Source organism: Sminthopsis crassicaudata, chromosome 5 (assembly GCF_048593235.1).
Source record: "Sminthopsis crassicaudata isolate SCR6 chromosome 5, ASM4859323v1, whole genome shotgun sequence".
In the NCBI taxonomy this organism is placed as follows: Eukaryota; Metazoa; Chordata; class Mammalia; order Dasyuromorphia; family Dasyuridae; genus Sminthopsis; species Sminthopsis crassicaudata.
Window position 1 is genome coordinate 182173350 of NC_133621.1, and position 27975 is coordinate 182201324.

At 32.0% G+C, this 27975-nt stretch overlaps 1 long non-coding RNA gene across 2 annotated transcripts; it reads right to left on the reverse strand.

Moving 5' to 3' along the window:
• Positions 1–651: 651 nt before the first annotated feature.
• Positions 652–12277, reverse strand: LOC141542574 (uncharacterized). Of its 2 annotated transcripts, XR_012482208.1 has the most exons (4): positions 12188–12277; positions 9998–10175; positions 5692–5828; positions 652–1012 (listed from the first exon to the last, which is right to left on the reverse strand). It is a non-coding gene; the product is annotated as an uncharacterized LOC141542574 (long non-coding RNA). The 2 variants fall into 2 exon arrangements; XR_012482209.1 differs by lacking the exon at positions 5692–5828.
• Positions 12278–27975: the final 15698 nt, after the last annotated feature.

Here is a 27975-nt window from a genome sequence, read left to right on the forward strand (position 1 = left end):
CTGTTGTAATTTGTTGTTTCATAGAGGTAGGAACTCAAACACACACATACTTACCTCATATTCACTGTTCACAACTGGCAAGTGTGTATTTGTGTGTGGATCAAGAATTTCCTGCCAACTCCTTAACCTTGAGCCTGGAAGATTTTGGAGAGATTATTGGAGTTTTATAGAAACACTTAAATTTTGCCTTCCATTTTCAATGTGTTGAAAAATTTCATTGCCACAGTATGCCAAGTATCTGAGGCCAATGGAAGTGATTAATTCAGAACAGTGAGAAGAAAATGCTGATATGGCATAGGGACTCTAGACCTATGTGTTTTATATCATGTTTTTAAATATGTTGAACAATATTTTATATGATCAATTGATAATTTTCTTAGAAAGTATGTCAATATATTCTTGTTTAGCTTTTCTCATTATTTCTGTAACTTTCTAAACCAAAATATTCCTCCCTGAATACCACTCAATCATTCCACATTAAAATGTAAGTTGCTTGAGGTCAGGTATAGTCTTTGCTTTAGTATTTGTATTATCAGAGTTAACACAGTTCTTCTCACATAGAAAATCTTTAATTTATTTTTATTTTATTTATTCATCAACTAGTTAAATTTCAGGAGCAACCAGAGTGGGTTTAATTTACCCACACCTTCCATTTAAAAGGTCTACCAGATCATTGGGTAGTGTCTGCAGACTGAAAGCCCTCTAGTGGCTAAAAGAAATACTTTAGAGTTTTGTGAGAAATATTTCAGAGAAATAATGGCAGTGCTTCAAATTGTAGCTCTAAAGGCTGGACCACAAAATGCTTTCAATAAACAGTCAATACAGTTGCACAAACTCAGGCTTGAGGAAGGAACATATAAGCCAATTTGGACTTCAATGCATCAAGTGTCATCTCCTAGGTAACAAAGTAATATGTTTATAACTTTATAATTAATATTTAATTGTTTCATTTAGTATTCAAAAGATCATCAGTAGAAGTTCTTTCTTTCTTTCTTCCTTAGTTTCACAAATTCTGAAAATGTATAAAATAGAAAATAGTTTTAGTTGATTAAGTCTCTGAATCATGGCTGAAATTTCTAATTCAGTAAAAGTAAGAAATTATCTCAGAGTAAGAAATTATCTTTAAATCCCTTTTTTTTTTTTTAAAAAAAAAAAAGGGGTATATGTACTAAGTTATTGATTCTTTTTTTAGAATTTAATTGAACAATTATAGCTATTATAGCTGACTATTGGGATATTTGACCTTTTCTCCTCTCTAGATGAATTAATCAGAGGAATAAAACATATCAACTCCCAAGTTCATACATGTTGATGAGTGGGGTCAGGACAGATTACCAGAGATTTAGTATTCATATCACAGCTCTATGAAGAGTGTCAGAACAGACAGATATAGAGATGGAAGAAAGAAGGAAGGAATAGAGGGAAGGAGGGAGGGAAGAAGGAAAGGAAGGAAGAAAGGAAGGAAAGAAGGAAGGAAGGAAGGAAGAAAGGAAGGAAAGAAGGAAGGAAGGAAGAAAGGAAGGAAAGAAGGAAGGAAGGAAGGAAGGAAGGAAGGAAGGAAGGAAGGAAGGAAGGAAGGAAGGAAGGAAGGAAGGAAGGAAGGAAGGAAGGAAGGAAGGAAGGAAAGAAGGAAGGAAGGAAGAAAGGAAGGAAGGAAGGAAAGAAGGAAGGAAGGAAAGAAGGAAAAAAGAAGGAAGGAAGGAGGGAAGGCAGGAAGGAGAGAGGGAGGGAGGGAGGGAGGGAAGGAAGGAAGGAAGGAAGGAAGGAAGGAAGGAAGGAAGGAAGGAAGGAAGGAAGGAAGGAAGGAAGGAAGGAAGGAAGGAAGGAAGGAAGGAAGGAAGGAAGGAGGGAGGGAGAGGAAGGGAGAGAGGGGAGGGTGGAGGGAGGGAGGGAAGGGAAGGAAAGGGAAGGGAAGGAGAATAAGAAAGAAAATAGCACATATCTGATAGAAATAGACTTAGACTTGAATAAAATGATGGCACTTGAGCTCCTCCATCCCATTTTAAGAGACAAATAGTATCTGACAGAAACAAGACTTATAGGGAAAGAGCCTTTCCAGTAGAGACTTTAAATTTAGCACAAAAAAATGATTGAAATTTTACCTACATCTTTAGGCCTAATCACTGTTTAATCTATGATTTATAGTTTGTTTTGCCTCTCTTAATAATGCATTCTCCTGTAATATTATGAATTGCATGCTTGAAATGTAAATTTATGCCATATACATTTCCCCTCATTTTTTTGGATAAAAACCACAAGCCAAGAAAACCCTAAAGTAGACCTTCACCCTTGTGTCATGAGACATTCTTTAACACAAGGGTTCCATGTGGATTAGCTAGTTTTTTACCAAATTCTTTTAAAACTCACTCTCCTAAGTATAAACTATGGCCTCAAATCCTAGTTATGGCTTTATAAAAATTTGATTTAATATTGAATTCATTTCACAAATGCTCTTGATTTTACCTTCCCCAAAAACAAGAAAAAAACTTCTTACTACCTCATACATTTTTGTTTGTATTTGCTTACCGCTCTTCAATGGCATGCACTAGTAGCAATAATTGAAACAGCTATGATCTTATTGACTTGAACCATTATTTGTAAATATAATACAAGTTACCATTCTTAAGATAAGGAAAAAATCAAATCATGTCAATTGTCATACCAAAATGATGAAGTGGAATAAAATAATAGAAACTCGTGTAAACATTTTATTTGCCATTTTTCTCAAAAGAGTTAATATAAACCTTCTTGTTGCTGATGCAGGTTACAAATTCTCCATACCTTCACAAATAATCTTTATGAATTGTGCCAAAAACAATTATAATCTGTTAAGGATAGCCAATGACCCTCTCCTAATTTAAGCAGGCCAGTTCTCATTTATAATACATATAATCCATAATCAAAACCACACTTAAAATCTTTCTAGTTTAAAAGTTATCTGTCAGAGTTGTACTGATAGATCTTTGAAGAACAGAAGGTCCATTCTATATCTCATTAGTCTAGGATTTGAATAAGAGACCTTTACACTGACATTGAATTAATGGTTTGTTTTGATGGAAGTTGGACTAGGAAAGCAGAAACTTAAGTGTAATGTTCTATTCTCTAAATTATAATCATTTTCTGAGTACATGTTTCTTGGGGAGCTTCTGGGAGTAGCCTTAGTTTCAGTTCAGTTCAATAATCTCAAATGCAGCCATGAGTCCAAATCCCTTATTGTCTCTTCCAAAATCTTATCTCCTTCACTTGGGGCACGGCTAGTTTTCTGGAGGCCTTCCTCTCTCCTTGTTTCTGAGAGTTCTGGCCTCTAGTCCTTTGTCTCTGCCAGCTTCAGCCTCTCGGCTTCCCAAAGCCTCCAGCCAGCACAAAGGTGGAAGTGGGAATGAATCTTGACTCTAAATCTACCGAAGTTCTCTTTGGCCTTGAGAGCTTCCTACTTATATGTTGCCCACTGAGTACACACCAATCATTTCATCACTAGGAAACCATCATTTGTTGTAGGATTAAATCAATGCTAAATTAAATTTAATCATTATCTCCTCAATTCCACTCAGTACCTTGTTTCAAATTCTGGCCCATAACATCTCCTTGTAAAGGGTTAGATCAATCATACTGAACCATGTTAAATTAGATAATTATATCCGTTCCAGTGACTTAGCACCTTGTAAGAATCTTAACACTTAAGCATGGGGGTAGCTAGATGGTGCAGTGGATAGAGCACCAACCCTGAAGTCAGTAGGACCAGAGTTCAAATCTGATCTCAGACACTTAACACTTGCTAGCTGTGTGACCCTGGGCAAGTCACTTAACCTCAGCCTCAGGGAAAACAAACAAACAAAAAACTTACTGTATTCACTAATTATTTCAAATTACTTTATATTTTATGGAATGTTATGAAATATTGTTATTTTCCAGAGGTTCTTATGCTGTTTCAGATTATTTTTATTAACTTATCTTCTTGGTCACCATCATAATCATTTCTAAATAATGCAACACTATTAGCCAGAAAATATTTTTCCTCAGCAATATTTTCTTTTTAAGCAGGTCTCATAAATCTGTTTATTAAGAAAATAATATAAAGTAGGAATGTTTTCTGTATCAGGAAAATAATAGTCATGTCATGGATTTAAAACTTCCAAATTCTGAAATATACAGTAATTCAAAGGTTATCTAAGAATTCCCTAATCAGAAAATGGCTGGTAACACTTTGGGACCAATTGGCTTGAGGTCACTTAATACATAATAGCAAATGTGGGCTTTTTTATACAGTTCCATATAAGAGCTAACACAAATTCTCTCCATAGCACCAAAGAACAGCCAAATGGGAACAATTGTGGGAAAGCATTAAGGCTTAGCTAATTGCAACAGGGGAATTGGGTACTATCTAATTAGGGCTGAATAGAAAAGAAAGAGTTGTGCAAACAACTGTGATCTACCCTTAAATAGGCTGAAAGTATTTCTGCAGGTAATCAGTAGGTTGAGATGACAATAGGCTATAGGAATCTATGAAGTAGGGCTTCCTAATAACTTAACAAGTCTTATAAGCTACATTGTCCTAGTTAAATGAGTTCAGTCGACAAGTATTTATTAACCTCCTGTTCTATACTAGGCACTGGAAATTCAAAGACAAAAAGGAAATAATCACTATCCTAAAGAAGATTACATTCTTTTAAAGGAGACAACATGCTCCTCTAATATATGGGGATATATATATATCCAAAATAAATACAATCCATACAATTGGGGAAATTATAATTTGGAAGGATGAGAATTTATAGGTGAGGGGATCAGGAAAAGCTTTATGTAGGACACTATGTAAATAGCTCTGTTCTAAATGCTTTACACTTGATTTTCATGCCAGCTGTGGGAGGAAATTGCTATTATTAACCTCATTTTACAGGTAAGAAATTAAGGCTAAGGGACTTAGAGTCACACAGTAGGTCTTCCTAATTCCAAGTCCAGTTTTCTATCCATTGTTGCCACTTAGATGCTTTGAAAGACAGTAGGAATTCTAAGGACAGAGCAGAGATATAAGACAGAAAGGCAAGAGATATGATGAATGCTAAGGAAACACAAGAAGACTAATTTAGCTATTCTGTGTGAGAGAAGACTTATGTATATATAATAAGTCTGGAAAGATAGAATGGAGTCAAGCTGTAGACTTTTTTTTTTTTTTTTTTTTTGCTGAGGCAATTAGGGTTAAATGACTTGCCCAGGGTCATACAGCCAGGACGTGTTAGGTGCCTGAGGACAGATTTGAATTCAGATCCTCTGGACTTCAGAGCTGATGCTCTATCCACTGTGCCACCTAGCTGCCCCAAGCTGTAGACTTTAAAAGGAATCAGAATTTGATCATAAAAATCAAAGGACTCATCCTATTTCAGCCTCTCTGTTGTACCATTTAGTCCCCTTTCTTATCAATGGCAGTATATATAAATTATAATGAAAAATTCATGTTTATTAGACATCTGCTGTTTGATTTTTATTACTTCTGCAAATAAATACCTTTTTTTCCCCAACATGACCACATAGGGCTGTTTTCACTGTCTCTTCTTGTATTCTCCTCTAGAACAGGAGGTTATACTTTCCAGGTCTCTATGAAGAACCTTTTCTTAAAGCTGGCCTTCATAGGATCAATTCTAGAATGGGGGGAGAGGGGAGGGGGGAGAGACCAAAGAAGCATCTAGGACATACCTTTCATTTTGCATATGGGAAATCAAAGTCCCATGAGATTATATGATTCGCCTTAGGTCATGGAGATAGAAGTGAAAGAACAAATTTGAATCCAGCTTTTCTCCATCCAGAGGCCTAGAATATAGGCTCTAGGGAACCTGAACAAGGGACAAGATTCTGCTTACTCTGAGAGTAATGAAAGAAATCTGTATCTTACCAGGCTCTAAGAAATGCACCTATCCTTACAGCCTCTGCCACCAGCTTTGGAGGACCCTGACACTTGATCCTCTATGTTATTTCTGAAAAGGTGAATACCTTATAATTCCTTATAATAAAAGGATATTGACAAAAGATAGAAGGAAAAACATGTATTTATCACTGATAACTGAAGAATTTGGAAACCTCAATAAGAAAAAAAAAAGTATAGTTGGTGAATTTCTTTTGTGTATATCACATTAATTTTAATTATTATCCCAGAAATGGCTCCTTATGGTAAAACTAATACCCTTACATGTACATAATCCAAGAATTTTTGCTGACTTAATGGGACTTGTGTTCCATATTGGTGATAGTTTACAATTTATAAATCCATAAATCAATCAACTAGCATTTATTAAAGGCCCACTATGTGGGATATATTAAACTGAATACTGGAGATTCAAAAGCAAAGTGAAATAGCTCTGCCCTTTAAAAATTGACATTTAATGGGTTAGATAACATATATGTCTATAGGGAATATGTTGATATCTATTTTTATATTTCTCTAATATGGAGGAAATGTATATTCTTGGAATGATAAAATACAAGAGTCCCTAAATGGACTAATTTACTCACAGATTCTTAAGCCTAGTATTGTGTTCAAAGTTTTATAAGAGGAATAAGATAAATATATGGTTTCCTGAATTACTACAGGGATCTTAAGCTCCCTTATTTATTCATCTTCTACCTTGTACCCCCTAACTGAGGCATTTCTTCAACATTTTATCTTGGAAATTTCTCTCTCTCTCTCTCTCTCTCTCTCTCTCTCTCTCTCTCTCTCTCTCTCTCTCTCTCTCTCTCCTTTCTTGTTGTTATCATTCGTTTCACAAATTTATTTTCTCTAGCTAGATGACTTCTGGATCTGCATGTACCAACTCAGACTCTTTCTCTTGCTTCAGTTTTAAATCACCAGTTGCCCATTTGACATTTCAAATGGTATCTTAAAGACATATTAAGTGCAACACAGATAAAACTGAAATCTAATCTCTTGTAAATTTACCTATTTCTGTTACACATTCTACCATCTTTCCAGTTACTCAATTTCATAATCTCAACATTATTCTGGAATCTATTCTGCCTCACCTCTCATCAAATTTTGCTATTTCTACCTTCATATATTTCATATCAGATCATTATATTGTAAGCTCCTTAAGGGCAGGGGCTATCTTCTGTTTCTTTTTGTACACCTAATAATTAGCACAGTCCTTAGCACACTGTAAGTGCTTAATAAATGTGTATTTATTGATTGATTCCTCTTTAGTACAGGCCTTTTTCATCTCTCCCCTAGATTACTGCAATAGCCTAATAATTGGTCTGTTTCAAATTTTTCACCACTCCTATCCATCCTACACATTGCTGCAAAAGCAGTTTTCCTAAGCAACAATCTGATCATCTGATTTCCCTACTCCAAATAACTCCAGGGGCTTCCTACTGCTTCTAGAATAAAATATAAACTTCTCTGTTTAGCTTTTAAAGTCTTACAGAACCTATCTTCTCTTTCCAGCCTCATTGAACATTACTTCTCTTGCTGCATTCTGTGATCCTAACAAACTTCTCTCTGTTCCTCACAACATTCTAATTTCCTCATTCCTTTGCATCAGTTAACCCCCATTTCTGGAATGCATTCCCTCCCTAATTCTATTTTATAGATTATCTATTTTCTTTAAAATCAAGCTCAAGTCACCATCTTTTGCATGGACCTTTCTTCATCTCCCCAACTGATAGTATAACTCTCTCCCAAATTAGTTTTTATTGAACAACTTCAAAGATCTGTTATATGTGCATATGGGCACAGGTTTTGTGTTCTATGTCTTATACACATATATTAATATTTACATAAATATATTATATATATTCACAATATACATTTTGTGTACATATACCTGTATATACACATATGCTTTGCACATGTGTATGTGTACAGATATGCACACCTCTGCATATATATTGTATTTGGATCTTTTATTAAAATATAACTCCTTGACATTAGAAATTCATTTTTTGTACTTGTAAACTCAGCCCTGAGGAAAACAGTAATCAGGCATATATTAATCAATTAATAAATCTTACTATTAATGAATGATTGACTTCCCTAAAATCATTATCTTGGAACCTATGGCTCCTTGATATCTTACTCTTTGTTATTATAAGGAGTGATAATCTGTGACATTTAATACTCAGGTTTCCACATTATATGAATGATTCAGGAAAAGATTGGATAGGAGAATAACAGCTGTCATAGGTACCAATCATGAGAAATAGCAGTAGGATAACCAAAGGACATGGTTTGGATCAGAATGAGACTCTAAACTCACCAACAAATACAGGGACAGACAGCACCTGGAAGAGATTAGTTTCCTACTAAGGTAGCTAGGGAGCTTTGCTAGAGGTTCAGGACTAACATGGGAAATTATTATTGTACCTAAAGAAAGCAATTAGGACCTCATGACTGAACCATTTACAGAAGACTGAATCTTCTCCTCATATGCCCAATACTTATCAGAAATGATGGATAAACTACAAACAAAATAAAAATCCAAGTTAACACATTTGATAGCCCCAGGATTGTAGCTACTGTCTAACCCAGAGGGTAATCTTAGAGGTGACAAACATGCAAGGGAGCTATTAATAGAGACTTTTAGATTATATTTCTTGTCCCATTAAAATAAAAGAAAATACCTCATAAAGTAAGCAAGTAAGTAGTTTCCAAGTTCTTAAGCTGCTCCTATTTGGAATTCAAGTTGTTTTTTTTTTGTTGTTTTTTTTTTTTAAGAAGTGTTAACTCTTTGCGTTGACAAGAATACTATTTAATGCACTATATTATGAATTTATTGAATTATGCCCAATAGAACAGGTTGTTGTTGAATATTTTCTGAATGCTTTAATTTGTATAAAGTAAAAAAAGTATGCTTGAAGTATATTTAAGGTGTCATAAATTGTACATCATAAAATATAAAAATTAACATAGAACTAGAACATAAATATAGTATAGACTTTTAGAACATTTATTATTTGTCATCCTTTTTATTGAATAGTTCTAAATTGGGAAATATTAAATTGATTTTGATAGTTATTAAATGGGCATCACAATTAAACCTAGAGTTCATATAAGGAATATTTTTCTTCTCACCCCACAATTCAGTACATTGTATTTCTGAAAGTAACCTTAATTTATAACAAACTTAAAAATTTAGAGATCCTTGTTCAATGTACTTTGTAAAAAATATATGACATGTAAAATGCAAAATATAAAAATGGAATGAGCAATATAATATTTTGTCCCTTATAGTTTGTCCTTATTTTATTGTTTTAAAAATATCAAAAATTCTCTTTTAACAGGGAATCTGTCCCTTCTTATATTTGACAAAGGAATCATGAACAAGATAAATGTTGCTTGCAACATGAGGAAGGTATTAATTTTACTCATTCTAGTACAGCTTTGGATGAGTAAATTGAATTTAAGGCAGTATTATTTTTCTTTTAGAAATTTTTGGAGAAATACATGAGTTCATAAAATGGCCTTTTAAAATTTTGATAAGTTTCTAGGAAGTCTACATAATTTTTGATCCTAATATTGGTGTTTCCTTGGTCTTTGCCAAACTAAACTGACTATTTAAATGCCGGCTATTATAATAACTGCAATATCTTATAATAATTTCCATATGTAAATCTTGTTGTTTTTGTTAGATAGGAATCCAATTTGGGGTTTAGCTTATAAAGTCAGTAAGTACATAGGAAGCCATATGTGTTAATTGTTAACCTGATTTGTGACATTGTGATCATAAAATCATGGATCTACAGATAGAAGGGACCTCAGATCATCTAGTAAAAACTATGAATTTTACAGAAACCTGAGACTCATGAAGGCTTACTGCATTTCCCCTCAAAAACGTCAATGTGGATGTATTACTTATTCTTTTTAACTTTTAAAATAAGATGAATTATTAGAAATATTTTAAATCTTTTTTTAATAAAAAATGGCCTTCATTGGAAAGTGTTTGAAATGAGTTGTTGCACTGCTTTAAATAAACAAAATTACTATTTGATAAATTTTTTCAATTATTCTTACCTCCTACTTGCTAAGTACACTTCAGCTCATTCTAAGTTATCCCAAGCACCATATCTTTTTTTCTAGTGAGCATTTCTATTTTGTTCCATTGAAAGCAAAATGAATCATACAGCTGGTTTCATGGTCACCATGGTTTAAGTGTGCTTCATTTTTTTTTATGTTTGAAACATCACATGTGCTACAAAAATATAAAATGAAAGACATATTATTGGATTTTTATTTTTACTAAGGATTTAAAATTCAAATAATCACATTCCTTTATGTAAATCTTTCAAGTTATTTTTTAAGATAGATGTGCAAGAAACAGAAATACCAATTCAATGGATCACTGAATTCTTAAATATGCAAATAAAACATGTTATTTACAAGATTATCCTTGAGAAATAAAAGAAGACTAAAAGAATGCTTATTGTGAAGCACTTTTTAAAGTGAAACATTATTTTAAAGTATAAATTTGTAGGCTATTAAGACTTACTTAAAGCAAAATTTATTAAATAGTAAGTAACTCAAACATACTAACATAATAATCCTTCAGTTTACCATTTTGGACACTGCATCTATTTTGTAAAGTAGGTACAGATGTGATTGATAAAAAAACAATAAATTTTAAGATAGAAAATATTTCTGGCTATTCAAGATGCTATTTTCAAAACTAAAATATTAAAAAGGACACAATTTAATGAATAATTAATGCCAAAGACTAACTTAAAAATGTAAATTAGATTTTATTTTTAAAAACCATTCATTCCCTATTATTCTTTTTTATAAGTTGTAGTGAATGGGTAGGACTGATTCAAAAAGAAATTTGTTTTGAAATATGATTTTGTTCCAAATATGATGAGAAAAAATATCCAAGCTAAATTTTTTCTTGCGCTCCCCATAAAGGTTTTTTTTTTTAATATCTCTTGGAGGGGCTTTTTGGTTACTTTGAAATCACTGGGGCCAGGAGCATCTAAAATAGAAAGAGATAACCTCTAAATTTAGAAAATTTTGTCAATATTTCAAGTCCCAAGGCAAAGAAAGGTACAAATAGCTCTCTAATAAAATTCAGAGAAGAGAATCACTTGTTGCTTTAGTGATCAGAAAAAATTTCATGGAGAAGGTAATATAACAACTAGATCTTAAAGGATGGATATAGAATTTTCGTATATGCAAATGGGGGTATGGTATTCTATATAGTGAAGTTAATAGGGAGCGAGAGGAAGAAGATAATGCATTTAGTGCTTATGAATAATAATGACTAGTTTAGTTTTGTTGGAGCATAGAATTCTTGAAGAGGAATAATGAGATAAGATTGGTTGAAGGTTACTTGTGGAGGATCTTGAATAAGAAGCCTTTTTTTTTTTTTTTTTTTTTTTTTTTTTTTTTTACTTTATTTAGTAAGCAATGAGGATTTTCCAATTTCTGGGTCTCAGTTTCCTTGCCTGTGAATCAGGACAGTGGTACTAGGTGAGATCTAAGTTTCTCTACAGCTCAGAACCATGGGTTATTAAAAAAAAATTTTTTTAAAGTAAGGGAGGGATATGATTAAAGATTGGCATAAAGGAGAGAACAATTGAAGAGGAATAATATAGAATAATAATAATAATAATAATAACCAAAGATTACAGCAGTAATTCAGATTATCCAGAAGGCCTGAATTAGATGTAGCAGTGAAATGTAATAGAAGTGAACTATTGCAGAGGACTTTGTAATGAATTAAATGTAGGGAAAAGAGGGACTGTGAACATTAAAAGATAGTTCCATGTTTTCAATGCCAGATGAGTAGAAGAATAAACCATTGTTCCATTTAAAGAAAGAAATTCAAGCAAAGATGACTACTACTACTTAACTACTACTACTACTACTACTACTACTACTACTACTACTACCACTACTACTGCTACTACTACTACTGACTTGCATTTATACAGCTCTTTAAGATACAAAATGTTTATAAATCTTATCTCATTTTATCCTAATAGCAACCACAAGAGAAAGTACTATTATTATCCTTATTTTACACGTAATATACTGCGTCAGATATCAGTTAAGTGATTTGGTCAGTATAATGTAACTAGTCAGAGTCTGAGACCAGATGTGAACTTATCTTCAAAAATATAGCAAAAACAACATACTACCCCCCTCAAATCCTATCTCAATCGCTATATTCCATTGATCCCACCAAGTTCATATTCAGATGTGACTTACATCTAGGTAAGTCCAAATATCAATTACTGTCATCAAGGATCAAGATATCTTCCAATGATCATTTTTTTTCTCCCAGTCTCATAAGTAAAGATGCTAGAATGTTAGGAATAGATTTCAGAAATCTACCAAGAACAAAGGATCAGAATACTGATGATGATACTTCCAGGACAACTGCAGATTCTTTTCCTAATATAAAAAGAAAATATGAACAAAAGCAGTAACAGGAACATTAGGACCACAATACATCTAACATAGCCAAAATTTCTTCATTATACATCAGAATCAGTTGTAGCAAAATATTTAAGACATCATAAACTTCTTGCAAGCAATCTGTCCTGGGATTTAAGTTGATACCAAAGTTCTCCCAATACCATTACTCATCCAGTATTTCCTAGTTCACCTACCAAAACATCCTCCTCTATCAAAAAACATATGCAAAACCTTTGCTTCCTATGAGGATCCCTTCTTCCTCATGCCCATCCATGAATTAAGCTAGAAAACTTCCTTCGTTCAAAGTAAACATAGAGTTTGGAGGTAGAGTCAATATATGGTGGATTAGAGAGGAACTCAGCCAAGTTCTCCCAATATTTTCTTCAAACAACTTTAAAAGAATAGCTCAGATGGAATTTGACAGAGTGACAGAATCAATGAAAGGTAAGAGGAAGATATAATTCCAGCCCAAAAAAACATAGGAAGTAAGAAAGAGAGATCTGTGACATAAGGAAAAAGGCTGGCCCAGACTGGGGCTAGGAAGAGGTGACAGAAACAGTAGCACCTTTGGTAACTCTCAAGCCAGAGACAATAAGAGCACCTGGCAAGATTACAGTATATCCTTGTGCTAAATACTGTATATAGGAACAAATACTGTTTGGCAACTCCATTGCCTATACCCATTTCATAGTTCAAGGGCAGAGAGGAGTCCTTTTGATCAAAAGGAGCTAGAGTCCTGAGAGTAACTTCAAGTCACAGAGATTCTAAGGAACATTATTGTTTCCAATCCCAAGGGAAGAAAGGCTCAGAGGAGCTTATCATTTTCAGTCCTAAGGAATCAAGTGCCCTTCCTGCGTAAGTATTATAGCGCCGACCAGAAGAGCAGTGACCACATCATCTCCCCAGATCAAACGATCTTAGAAGGATTGAATACTTCCAAAACTAAAACTAGCTCTGAAAACAGCAGTACAAAAAAGCCTGAAGATTGAGATAGACTCTTAATCATCAACAACCCTGTAGTGAGAACAGGGATTAAATCAAGAAATAGCATCCCTCAAAGGAACAACAACAACAACAACAACAAAAGAATCTGATCATAAAATCAAATAAAAATGTGAATTTGACACAAAATGAACAAGAATTTCTGGGAGAGCCAAAATTTTATTTTAAAAAAGCAAGTGTAGTAAAGAAAAAAATTAGGTAAAGAAATGAAAGCAAAGGAAGAAAATTATCAAAAGACAATTAACAGTTTGATAAAAGATGCACAAAATATAAGGAAGTAACTTTAAAAAGCAGAATTTGTCAAATAAAAAAGAGATACAAAAAATTGCTGATGAAAATAAATCCTTAAGAAAAAAAGGTACAAAAGCTCAATGAAGAAAATAATTCTTTAAAATTAGAATTGGAAAATTGGAAACTAATGACTCCATGAGACATCAAGAAATAATCAAACAAAGTCAAAAGAGTAAAAACAGGGGGGGGAATGGGTAGAAAAATTAACATATAGAGGTTCAAGTAAGAGGTTTTACAATGAAGAGAAAAATGAAGGGGTAGGCAACACTTGAACTTCACTTACATCTAAATTGGTTCAAAAAGGAAATACACACACACACACACACACACACATACACACACACACACACACACACACACACACACACACAGTGAATAAAGAAATTTATCTTAATAGAGAAGTAGGAGGGAAAGGGCATAAGAAAAAAAGGGATGATAAAAAGAGAGGAAATAAAAGAAGGCAGTGATCAATAGGAAACAAAACAGACTTAATAGAGGAGACAGAATAAAAAAAAAGAGAGAGAGAAGGATATGCAGAACAAGTAGCACGAAGGAAAATGCCCAGTTCCCAATCACAATATGAATGTAAATGGTATGAAGTCACCCATAAAATGGAAGTAGATAGCAGAATGTATTAAAAAAAAAAAAAAAACATAATCCAACAATATGTGACTTACAAGAAATGCACTTGAAACAGAAAGAAAAACACACAGTTAAAATAAAAGCTTGTAGCAGATTTCTTCATACTTCATCTGACATTTAAAAAAAACAGAAATAGCTAACATGATCTCAGAAAAACAAAAGAAAAATAGATTTAATTAAAAGGGATAAACAGGTAAATTTCATCTTGCTACAAGGAACCATGGACAATGAAACAATTTCAATATCAAGAACATATGTCCAAATGGCATAACTTCCAAATTCTTCAAGGAAAAGCTAAATCAATTAGAGAAGGAAATAAACAGTAAGATTATACTAGTAGGGGGCTTCAATCTTCCCATCTCAGAACTGGGTAAATCTATATATAAAATAAGTAAGGAAAAAGTCAAAGAGATGAATAGACTATTAGAAAAGTTCAATAAGATAAACCTTCCGGATAGAGTAGGAATTGAATGAGAATAGAAAGGAATATATGTATGTATATATATATATATATATTTTTTTTTCCCTCAGCTGTACATAGCACCTTCAGAAAAGCTGACCATGTATTAGGTCATAAAAATCCTTACAATTCAATACAATCCTCTGTTACAGAGGAGCAGAAATATTAAATGTATGCATTTTGTATCATAATCCAACAAAATTACATTAAATAAATGGTCATGGAAGCATAGATTAAAAACCAGTTAGAAACTAAATAATATAATTCTAAAGAATTAGTGTGTTAAAGAACAAATCACTGAGAGAACCCTTAATTTCATTAAAGAAAATGACAATAATGAAGCAATATTCCAAAATTTCTGAGACATAGCCAAAAGCAGCACTTAGGGGAAAATCTTTCTCCTTGATGTATTCATCAGTAAAAGATAGAAAGAGCAAATTAATGAATTTAGGATGCATATAAAAAACTAGAAAAATAACAAATTAAAAATTCCAAATTAAACACCAAAATGGGAATCCTGAAAATTAAAGGAGAGCTCGATAAAATTGAAAATTTAAAAAAAATTGAATTAACAAATAAAACTAGGAACTTGTTAATAAAAAATATGATGTAATAATAGAGGGTGGAACTTTGGAGAAGTATACTTGAAACAAGGTGTTAACTCAGTAGAATTGAGGAGATCATGGTTCTCTAGTATACATATATATACTTAGTACTTAGCATAGTGATGTAGTGGTTCTCTAAATTCACATATAATCAGTATGCTTTAATTATACTAAGGTGTATAAGGGCTAACAAGGCCTGGAAGATGAATTTTCTATCTTTGAACATCCTTTTGGTGGCTCTCCTACCTCTTGCACTAAGATCAGACTGGCAGACTGGCAGAATGTTGGAAGAGACTGGTTCAGACTGGGAGACTGAAGGAGACAATAAAGACATTGGACTCTATTTTTGTCCATTCTTGTGGTATCTATCCTGCTGAGACCAAGGCCCTTCCAGAGGACCTCCAAAAAGTTAGCCCGAACATTACATGTATAATAGATAAGTCTTTGGTTAATTTTATTTAAAAGAAAGAAGGAAATTAAATTGCTAGTATTAAAATTGAATACAAGGTGAATACAAAATCATTGAAGATGAAATTAAAGCAATTATTGGGAGGTATTTTGTCTAATTACTTGCCAGTAACATGACATTTTAAGTGAAACTGATGAATATTTACAAAATACAAACTCTCCAGTTTAACAGAAGAAGAAATATAATGCATAAATAACCCCATCTTTGAAAAAGAAATTGAACAAGTCATCAGTGAATTGCTTAAGGAAAAATTCTCAGCACCTGACAGAGTCTAACAATTAAAAAGCAATTTATCTTAATTTGAAGAAAATAGAAAGGAAGCCCTACCAAATCCTTTTTATATCACAAATATGGTTTTGATACCTAAATAAGAGAGCAAAATAAGAAAAAGAAAATGCAGACAATATAAAATATTTGGGAATCTACTTGTTATGTCAAGACATGGGATTATATAAACCCAATTGCAAAAATCTTTTCACATGCAAAAAACAATCAAAACAATTAGAAAATTATAATTTGCTCCTAGGTAAAACCAAACCAATATAATAAAATGACAATTCTACCTAAATTAATTTACTTATTCAGTGTCATACCAATCAAACTACCAAAGAATTATTTTTATATCTAGAAAGGAAAATAGTACTTCATCTGAAAGAACAAAAGATCATGTATATCAAGGGAATTAATGAAATGAATTTAAAGGAAGGAGACCTAACAATTTCAGATTTCAAACTATATTACAAAGCATTAATCATCCAAACAAACTGGTCCAAGATAAGAAATTGATTGGTGAATAATAGATTTAAGTATGTAATACACAGTAGCAAATTGCAATAATAATCTAGTATTTGATACAAAAAAAAAAAAAAAAAAAAAAAAAAAGAGCCAAGCCTTTGGGGTAAGAACTTCACAACTTCACATTCAACTAAAATTGCTAGGCAAACTCAAAAATGATTGAACATTAACTCAGCATAGACTATCTCACATTGAACAAAAAGGGTCACATAAATAAAAGAGTGGAGCATGGAAAAATGAATCTATGAGATTTATGAATAAAGGATAAGTTTATGACAAAATAAGAGACAAAAAAGATTACAAGAAGAAAAATAGATATGAACAAAACTAATATAACAAAAACAGAAGAAAAAGAAGAAATGGGGAATTTTTCTGAAAACTATTTTCTGATAACGGCCTCATTTCTCAGATATGTGGAGAACTGAAGCTAATTTATTAATATAATATTAATATTAAAAACAATACCATATAAGTTATTATCTAGTTGATAAATCATTAAAATAAATGAATGAGTAGTTGTTAGATGAAAAATTCTCTAAACCACTATTGATTAGGGAAATTCAAATTAAAACAACCCAAAGAGAGCATCAAATTAATTAACATGATTAATGAACAAGGGAAAACTATAAATTCTAGAAGATATATAGAAAAATTGTAACAAAAATGCATTGTTGGTGGAGTTTTGAACTAGTTTGAGCATTCTGGAAAACAATTTAGAACTATACCCAAAGGACTATAAAGCTGTCTATAGTCTTTGACCCAAAAATACTGCTAGGTCTGTATCTCAAAGATAAATTAAAAAAAAAAAAATCAAACAAAAAATCACTTTTTTGTACAAAAATTATTTAGAGTAGCTTTTTTTTGTGGTGGCAAAAAATAAGAAATTGAGGGGCTGCCTAATAATTGGGAATGACAATGACAATTGTTCTACCCCAACCTAATCAATCAAGATGTATACTCTAATAAATGGAAAATTGAGAAATATAAAGGTCTTGATTTGACTGTCTCTATTTCTTATAGAATCAATGTAAAGCAATGTAAAGGCAAGGAGAGTCCATACATTCCTTCAATTAAAAAAAAAAAAAAACATTTTCTTAAGAGTACTGTCAATTAGTATTAGTAGTAAAGGCTAAAAGGTTTCATATTTTTAAAAGAAATTCTTAATTTAATTTTTCCTATGCCTCTACCTTATAGATTTTAGAATTGTTAATAATAATAATTTGAAGGGCTCCATTTTCCTTCATGATCTTAGAAATATTTATCCACATTGTTTATAGTTTCACCTGGATCAGACATATAGAACATACCATCTTTCCTCTTCCTAATCATAATTCAAATTTGTATATATTAAAGCCAGAACTAACACATCCTAAGATGTTTGCAAAGATTCAAAACTTGGCTATCATCAGTTATGCTACAATGTTTAATCCCTAAAAATTTTTTCCCAAATAAGACAAGATTATGGTTGTGAACTTTCTGATTCAATCCTGTATAATTTCTTGATACCTTATAAAAGCTAATAGCAGCAGTCTTACCCCAGGTACCTTCAGTATGAATAGTCAACCCCAATCTATACCTATAACCTCTCAGTTGGTAAGTGCTCTTAAAATATTGTACATACACACACACACACACACATATATATATATACAGAGAGAGAGAGAGATACATATACACAATACAATACTCTGGTAATCTTTGAAATCTTGAGATAAATATATGGTTTGTATTGTAACTATTCCTTCCTAGAATGATTCCCTTCTTATATCTGCTTCAGAGGCCTTATTTTTAAGATAACGCTAAATTTGTGTATGAATTTATTCCTAATCTTATTTTTACCAGTAGATTCCTTACTCAACTACCTTATGTTCGTTTGAATTAATTCTGTATATAATTATATATGTACTTCTTGTCTCCACCATTGGAATATAATCTCCTTGGGAGCAGAGATTATTTTATTTAATGTATCTCTATTACTAGTAGGTAGTACAGTATGTGACATGTAGTAGGTACTTAATAATATCCATTTTGTTTATTCTTTGCTTAATAAATGACTAACTAAAGCTACAGTGCTATAATAATTACATTAACCTGACCTGAACTCCATCACCTGAATCAGGATACTAATAAAAATAAAAACTCTTTAGTAAACATTATGAAGGAGGATGACAGACTACATCAAAATACATGTGATAGGATTGTTGATATTGGATTTGATATAGTTTCAAGCAGTCACTTAAACATTAATTGGTGAGGTCAACAATGCAGTCACAACAATAAGGTCAAAGTAAAATAATGAAACTTAAAAAAAAAAAAAAAAAAAACTATGAAACTTATTGTGAGGAAAATTAAACCTGCAATAAAGTCTGTCATGAGCTTCAGCCAGCAAGGCAGATCATTCTAAGGCAAGTAAAAATGAAATCATAAGAAACAAAGGATAACAAAGATATCATCAGTTTTGTTTTCTGTTTCTTGATTATCAAAACAATTACCAATTTTAATTTGGTACAGCAGTATAGTATTTAGTGCTCTCTAAATTAGGATATTTTCAAGCATATGAATCAATCAGCAATAATTAATTTAATTCTACTCTATCTTAACCACTGTGCTAGATAATGGAAACACAAATACAGGGAGGAAAATCTATACTCTCAAGGAGTTTACATTCTATTTCATATGTTAAGATCCTATACCAGACTCCTTGGTACATGAAATGGCAGAGATAAATTTCTTCAGCTATTTTCTGATTTTCATTATCAGGGAAGACATTAAAAAGGATATAGATGCTTACCAAGCGAGTTTCCCATTGCTATGGACAATAGCATTATCTTTTTACTAACAAAATCTGCCTGCTGATTATTATATATAACAAAAATTTGCAGAACCGAACAAACAGTATTACAGAATATTGTTGAACTTATTTCTAAAAGTGTGTGAGAACAGAAATGTTATTATAAGATATATATAATCATATAGTTGAACTAGCTTCAGAGAAGGGTTTTTTTTAACATAAGTACATGATATGAAATACTTTTCAAATTATATGTATTTGATATTTAATGAAAGTGAGGTTATATTTCAACAACAGCTAAGAACTAAAAAATTCACTTTTCATGAAATAGACCACACATAACCATCTAGTTCTCCTGAAAAATCATATACTTATAAAAATATGTAATATGAAGAATAAAGGTTCATTTGCTTAAAATGTGCTTTTTTAAATTACAGAGGGCAACAAACATTTTCTTAGTTTTCATGCAAACAAATATTAACAACACTGAGGAAAATAATTATGATAACTTATCAAAGGAACAAATTAAGATTTCTTCTAGACATCAACCCAATCTTGCAGATTTTACATGAGACTCCCTTATTGTGTCTAGGAAGTGTGAAAGGATAGGAGAACTAGAGCCCATTTTAAGCTGCTCTACATTTTTACTTACTTTCTAAAGAATGTAGAAAACACAAGGAAGCAAGATGGCCAAACAGTTGCTACCCAAATAATAAAGAATGCTTATGCATTTATCCTATGATTTGAGGCATAATATCCCAGAAAAGTACCCTAAAACTGAAATAAACTTAGTTAGTGAGAACCTCAGAGAGATAATTGGCTTTTTACTAATTTCTTTGTGTAATATATTCTACTGAGTCAACTACATATGAGCAGCTAATGAAATTCTTTGCTTCCTCTCATATGCAGTGCTCCAAAGAGTTGCTTTTACCTCTAATTATTACAAATCTCTGTATTGACATACTTTGAATTCTCTACAACTTTCTAATTAATTGAGTGTTAAGGTATCTATAATTAATTTTTTTAGAAGCAATAAATTGGCAAGATTGACTGTCTATGAAACTTGTGTGACTTTCCCCCATGTTAAGGTCCTTTTGTCTCCACTCTTTTGCTCATGCATTGCAAGATGAAATGTCCAACCATCCTCTTTTAAATATCCTTGGATTTCTGATAAAGCCAATTTTTCCAATTTCATCATTTTCCTATCCATGGAAAAACCTGTGAGCAATTCTTGCTTGGCTGCAACTTCCTTATGTCTTTTAGTTTTGTTTTTTGGTTGAATGTCAACAATGAACGGTTCAATTTAGCCATTTAGTGTATAAGCTTATTTATTCAATAATTTTTTAAATTATTCATCATGAGGTTAAGCAAGAGACACAATAAATATAATAATAATATCTGCCCTTTAGAAATTACCATCCAGTTGATGAGGTTATACAAAAACACAATTTATCCATTTAAATTCCAGTTCAAAGAAATATAAGACAACTAGGCTGGAATTAGGAAGATTTATTTATCTTCATGAGTTTAAATCTGGCCTTAGACACTTATTAGTTGTATGGCCCTTGGCTAGTCGCTTTATTCTTTTTGCCTCGATTTCCTCATCTGTAAAATGAGCTGGAGAAGGAAATGGCAAGTCACTCCAGTATCTCTACCAAAAAAAAAAAATAAAAAATAAAAATAAAACAAAACAAAAACAAACAAACAAAAAAAAAACGCAAATGGGGTCATGAAGATTTGGATATGACTAACAAAACGGCTAAACAACAAAGCAATATATGATTAAGTATAAAAATAAATGGCAGGGAGCAATTAATGTGGACTGAAGGAAGGCTACTGATAATAGGACTAGAATTAGACTTTAAAGAAAGAATACTACTTGTCTAGGCAAAATGAAATAAGAAAGGCATTATAGACTAGAGAAATAGCATGAATACTTACTTGAATTTAAGAATGAACATGATGGGTCTAATTATATGACCTAGGTAATGGGTAATAATGAGAGATAAAGTTGTATAAGTAATTTAGAGTCACATTTTGTAGACTTATTTCCCTCTCCAAATATTAAGGAAAAAAATAGTAATTACTACAAATTACAAATTATAAATCTCTCAAAATATTGTGTGAAGTTCCTGGTAAATTTAGGACTTTTAACAAATCTACTTCCTGGCAATATTAATCAACAAATCACTCAAAATAAATTTTCAAAATGAGCTATTTAGCTATTATCTCTGTATCCTCTTAGTTATTAAGAAGATATATTAAAATGTGTTTATTCACTATTACTACATTCACAATATAAAGAAAATTTAAATTAAAAGTGACTTCATCTCTGAAAAAGTTCAAAATATATGTGGGGGAGACTAGCATACATAAAATAAATTTACCTGTGATACAAACTAAAATATAAATAAATGTTTGTGCAGTAAAAACAATAAGAGTTCTAAAAATTAAAAGAAGGAAAAAGATAATTAGTACCAAGGAATTACTGCCAAAGAAAACTTCATGAAGAAGATGGTATATGAGTTTCACTTTAAACAATGTAAAGTTGTTTATAAGACCTCACTTTGACTATCCTGGATTTACTGAAGATATATACTCAGAGGTCTCCAGGATTATATATTTTCATTTAATTACATGTTTAGTCCCCATTTACATGGTTTTACTGAAAGGACTTCCCTCATTTCTAAAAATATTTGATTTATGGGATTCATCTTACTACGCTTTAACATTTTGATAAATTGTTGAACTTAGGGAATTGAATCAGAATAATCAGTCCTCCCACACAATTCTTACCCCTCTCCCTGGCTATGTTAAATGGTGACTATCTTTAATGACCATTGCTCTTTTAATTTTATTTCAAGAGTATATGTCAGGTCTTTTGCAAAGCACATTTGCTTAAGAAGGAGGGTATTTATTGTCCTTTGCAACTCTGCTCTTAATTATGACCCTCAGCTCCTCCCCCTCAGAAGCAGGAGCCCAGATTATATCAAAGGACACAAAGAAAGGGGAGATGGGAAAGGGAAGAAATGAATGGCTCAACTGGAGACCACTGCCATAGATATGTAAAAACAGAGCAGTGAAATTTAACAATCTCAACAGGCAAGAAATTGAGAGAGCAAGAAGAATGAATAATGGAGGGAAAACTGTAAGACTAGCAAAGTGTCACCTGCACAAAGAATGAGTACCATTAGCTTCATGTAGACTGTCTTCCCACAACCCCTTTGGCCTGCAGACCTTACTAAACAACATAGATTGAGGATAGGGTATATGAAAGAAGAATAACATCATAAAATATTTTAGTAGAAGGAAATTCAGGAATTATCTATTCTAACTCTTTTCCTTTATGGATGAGGAAACGGAATCCTAGAGAAATAGAAAATATAAATAATAGGGTCACAATTCAAATGCAAGCCTTTGCATCTCGAATTCATCTTTTTTCCACTATGCTATGCTACTTAAATACTCTGAAAGTTCAAAGTCAAGAAATGATTGATCATCTGGTCTCTTGTATCCAAATCAAAAGAATATATTACTAAAGACATCACTACTTGCAGGTACTTCCTTCGGTAATCTCAGAATCCTTGTCAACTCTTCTTTCTCCATTATTCCCACCAGTTTTTTTTTTTCTTCCACAAGATATATTACATCCATCCCTTTCTCTCCATTACTGCCCTAATTCTACTACTAGACTGTTGGAAGTCCTACCTACCTTATGCTCTCTCTGACTTGTTTCTCTTTGTCAATCCATCCTGCACATATCTGTTCCATTGGTTTTGCTAAAAGAGGTCTCAAGCGACTTCTCTGCTTAAGAAAATTCAGAGGTTCCCTAGTGTCTCTAAGATAAAATACGAATTCCTTTAGTATAGAAGCCCCTTCAGGTATGACTCCAACCTATATTTCTGCATTTGTTTCTGTTATTCAATCAAACTTATGTGTGTGTGTTTTTTTTCCTGTACACAACATTCTATCTCCCACTATTATATTTTTGCATGTCTGTAATTCTTTCTCTGCTCATCACTCACTATTAGAACCCCTAATTCTGTTCAAGCCTAAGGTATAATGCAAGACATTATTAGGCAATACTGGAAGTTCTTCCTTCCTCCCCTAACATCAGAGAAAGAAAAGCAGAATTCTTGCTACAATCTAAATCTCACCATCAAACTTATTTTCCCCTTCCCAAATGGAAGGAGTCAGCCTCCTATACCTCACCCTAGATGTGAGGAAACATGGAATCAACATCTATAAACCTTCTGGTAAGATAAAGGACCGTTGGACTATTTACTATATTTACCTGGCAGCTCACACTCTAAACCCAGAACCAATGCAATCAGACCAGCAGTTAAATCCTACTGTATCTCCTGCAATTAGAATGTGAGCTCCTTAAGAGAAAATATTATCTCCCTTTATTACCTAAATTCCAGAAATTTATTCAGAGTATTTACTTAGCACCTAGAAACCACTATGAGTGGGAAACATTGGTTTAGCAAAGAAAAGCCTTCAGGAGCACCTATTTACATTTTTGTATGTATTTGAATTCCTCCCAATAAAATTATAAACCCCTTTGAGAGCAGAGACAATACTCATATGTATCTTTCTGTTATCATCAATCAATTAGTTTTTACTTACTATATATTATTATTTTCTTACTATATATTAAGCACCAGAGATGCAAAGAGTGAAAGTCACTTTTTCAAGGAATTTACATTTTGTGGGAATAGAACATGTGAAAATAAACAATAAATACAAAAGAAATAGAAGGTCATTTGTATCAAGAGCACAGTTCTTGATACAAATTTGGTATTTTATCAATGTTAACTGAATAAAATTGATTCTAGGCAGTAAAACAGCAAAGTTGTATACTTAAATTAAACTTTTGTCTTTCATCTCTGGGGAACCAAAGATATAGAAAAACATTAAGGATCTCAGCATATCTAGTTTTTTTTTGTTTGTTTTTTTTTACTGGAATCGAGTATATTTAGATTGGTTTTGACTAAACTAAATTTGTATATTTTTCATAAATATTGACAGATCTAAACTCTGGAAGTAATTACTATTCTCCAAATCATAATTGGACTGAGTCTATTAATCAGGTAGTATATAAAGGAGTCTAGTTATAGAAAAAATGGTAAGAATATCTTGTCTAGAAAGAGTGACATTTTTCTGGAGAAAATATCAGCAAACATAGTCAATTCTAAAAAGGAACATTTATAACATCTCTTTGGTAAAGAAATCAATATGCTTTTTAAATTATACATATATACATATGTTTGTAGACCCACACACATACATACACATATATATCTATATATCATATAATTTACATACATGTAAATTATAGTTATTATATATTTTATACCATAATACATTATATTTTAATATATGTTATAAAATATAGAAATTATATAATTATATAAAATACATATATATATATATATATATATATATATATATATATATTTAAAGCTATTATATAAACAATGCGTATTTCCAGTCTTCTAAAGAAGAGTCAATAATAGCCTTGTGGTCTAACTAGCAAATTGGGTAGAAATACTATTTGGCTGAAATCACAAGGGCAGCAACTTGCAGTATTCCTTGTCCTTTACCCAAATGGGTTCAATGACCTGACCTTCCCTAATTGTCACTCTCCCCATTCTCACACTCATTAGCTAATCATCCAACCCTGGCATCTTGGCAAAAAGTTGCCAATTATAGTAAGTTATATTCAAAAGTCTCAAATGTTCTCCAGTGGGAAAGAAGCAAATAAAGAAATACCCAATATAAAATATAAATTGGGAATGGGACAATTTGCTTAAATTTTCACAGAAAGAAACTTTTTAATGGCAAGTCCCATGAATCTGGAAGCTGGTCCCCCTAAATTCCCTTGTGATAGACTAGAAAAACGACTGTAAATATTTCATGGAAAGAGAAGAATTATAGAATTCCTGCCTTCAAGTACCTCAAGGTCCAGTGAGGGAATGTGACTTATACCAAAATAAATGTGATACAAGAAAATTATAGGAGCAATAGAGTCAAGCGAAGAACTGTGAGAAATTTGTAAAGAAAGAGAATTGGGGGGGAATTAGAGAAGGCTTCAGGAAGGGATTTAATTTAGAGCTTGAAAAAGAGAATGATTTCAATTTACAGAATCTATTTAAGTATAAGGGCCAGTATGAACAAAGACCTAGACATAGAAAAAGGTAAAATGATTAGAAGGAATGGAGAGTAGTACAGTTTTGCAGAGAAATAAATTTATATATAAAGAGGAATAAGAGTTAAGGCAGGACAGATAAAATAGTGCTAGGTTATCAAAAGCCTTGAATGCTGAGTTTAAATTATACTCATCAAACATTAAGAAGCCCATAAATATTTTTGAAAAAAAGTCATATGAATATGTCAGTTAACTAGTAAGATTATCCATATAGCAGTGAATAAACAGTGTGAATTAAATAATGGATGGACTAGAAAGAGGAAGACCTATTGGAAAGCCATTATAGTATTCTTGGTAAAGAGAAGTAACATTCTAAATTAGGAAGGTTGCTTTAAAAATGAAGAAGTACTGGATATTAGAAATATTGCAGAGATTGACCAAGAAGACTTATAAAGTGATTGTGCAAAGTGAGGGATAGTAATGATTAAAGGATTGCTGTAAAGTTGTGAACCTGAGTGATTGGGAGGATAATCCAGTCATTAACAGAAAAAGGAGCATTATAGAAGAGGCAAGTTTAGGGACAATCCACTAGTCTAGTAATCAACAAGTATTTATTAAATACCTGCTATAAGTTTTACTAAGTTAAACACTTGTTATAGAAAGACAAAAACAAACACTCTTTTAATAAGGAACTTAAAATGAGGATGAGTTCTACTTGACACTATGCAAACATGTATTTCTTACTTGATATCAGGAAAAATCATTTCCCTTTCACTGTTAAATTATTTCTTTGTGTATTAACACACAATGCCTTCTTTTGTCTCATTCTTAATTTTTGTTGTGATTAAATTGATTTTAAGTCTTTAAATATTTCATGCTTATCGTAACTTTTTTATTGACTATGACACATGTAAAGTATGTTTCGTTCATTATTTTTTTCTTTGAGGTTACATATTTGAAGTTAAAGCTCTTTGAATAACCTATGATTCCAAACCAAAGCTCTGGATTTACATTAACCAAGTTTAATTTTGAAGATAGCAAAGAATCCATTTTTGCTCATACCTCCATCCAGGACTTTGCCCTACAGATAATTTCATTGATGTCTCTGCCTCTTGAACTCCCCAGTCAAGTACTCAGGCAAAGAGGACACTGAACATGTGATAGGCTTTATTTACCACCTTCTCTAAGACAGTTAAGTGGCACAGTGAATAGAGGGCCCGGCTTGAAGTCTTCTTTTGGGGAGAAAGACATTTATTTGCTATGTGTCCCTTGGCAAGACACTCAACCCTCTTTGCCTAAGTTTCCTCCATATTCCTTTTATGGAATGAAAAAAATAAATCGTAAATCACTCTAATGTATTTGTCAAGAAAACTCTAAATGAGGTCATAAAGAATTTAACATGACTGAAAAACAAAACAAAACAAACAACTGAATCAAAAAAAGCCACCTTATCTCCTTAAAATCATAGAAACATATAGAAGTTCATATAAAGTCAAAATAATTCTTCTTATCCATATTGTGGGCATTGATCTTCTTTGGATCTTCCAATCCTAAAGATTTTAGGATTGAGGGACTACTATGTTCTAGGCTAACAGTAAGCACTTAATAGGCACATAAAAATACTTTTTTCTGATCATGACAAAGCATATATGAGTTAGGTTAATGACTACTGAAGTTCTTTTCAATTCTATATTTTTAATTCTACCATATGGAAAGCCTGTAATGCTATCCTATAATTTTAGAATCATAATGGACCTTATTATTTAATCTTGATTTAAGGAAAATAGGGTATAGAAAACTTAAGAGAACACAAGTTCCCATGACTATCAATTTACTGTTCTTTTCTTTGTACAACAATATTTTGATAGACACAATTATAAATTCAGGGACTGTGCACTCTAATCTAGATTTATTAAAGTATGAATATATTACTGATAAAATGAGGATGGTAAAAGAGAAGAATTTCATAAACATTTGGCATGTGTGATTTCAGGAAGATCACTTAGTCTTTTGGGTCATTAGCTTTCTCAGTTATAAAACATGCTAGATGGACTAAATTATCTTGAAGACTTCTTTTAAATCTATAAATCATATTATTCCGTGCATCTATTCTCTTTAAAAAAAAAAAGTTAATTTTTTGCTATACTGAGATAATTTTATTTCCTCTCATTTTCAGGCAAGAACATAGACTATTTTTTTTTAAAAAGTGCTTTAGCTGACAAAATAAAAATTGCTTTGAAATTCTTTGTTAATACACTGATTTCTCCCTTTTATGTCCATTTATTAATCAATCAGTCAAGAATTATTAAACACCTAGTATGTGCCAGACACTGAGCTAAATACTGGGGATACAAAAAGAAGGAAAAGACAGC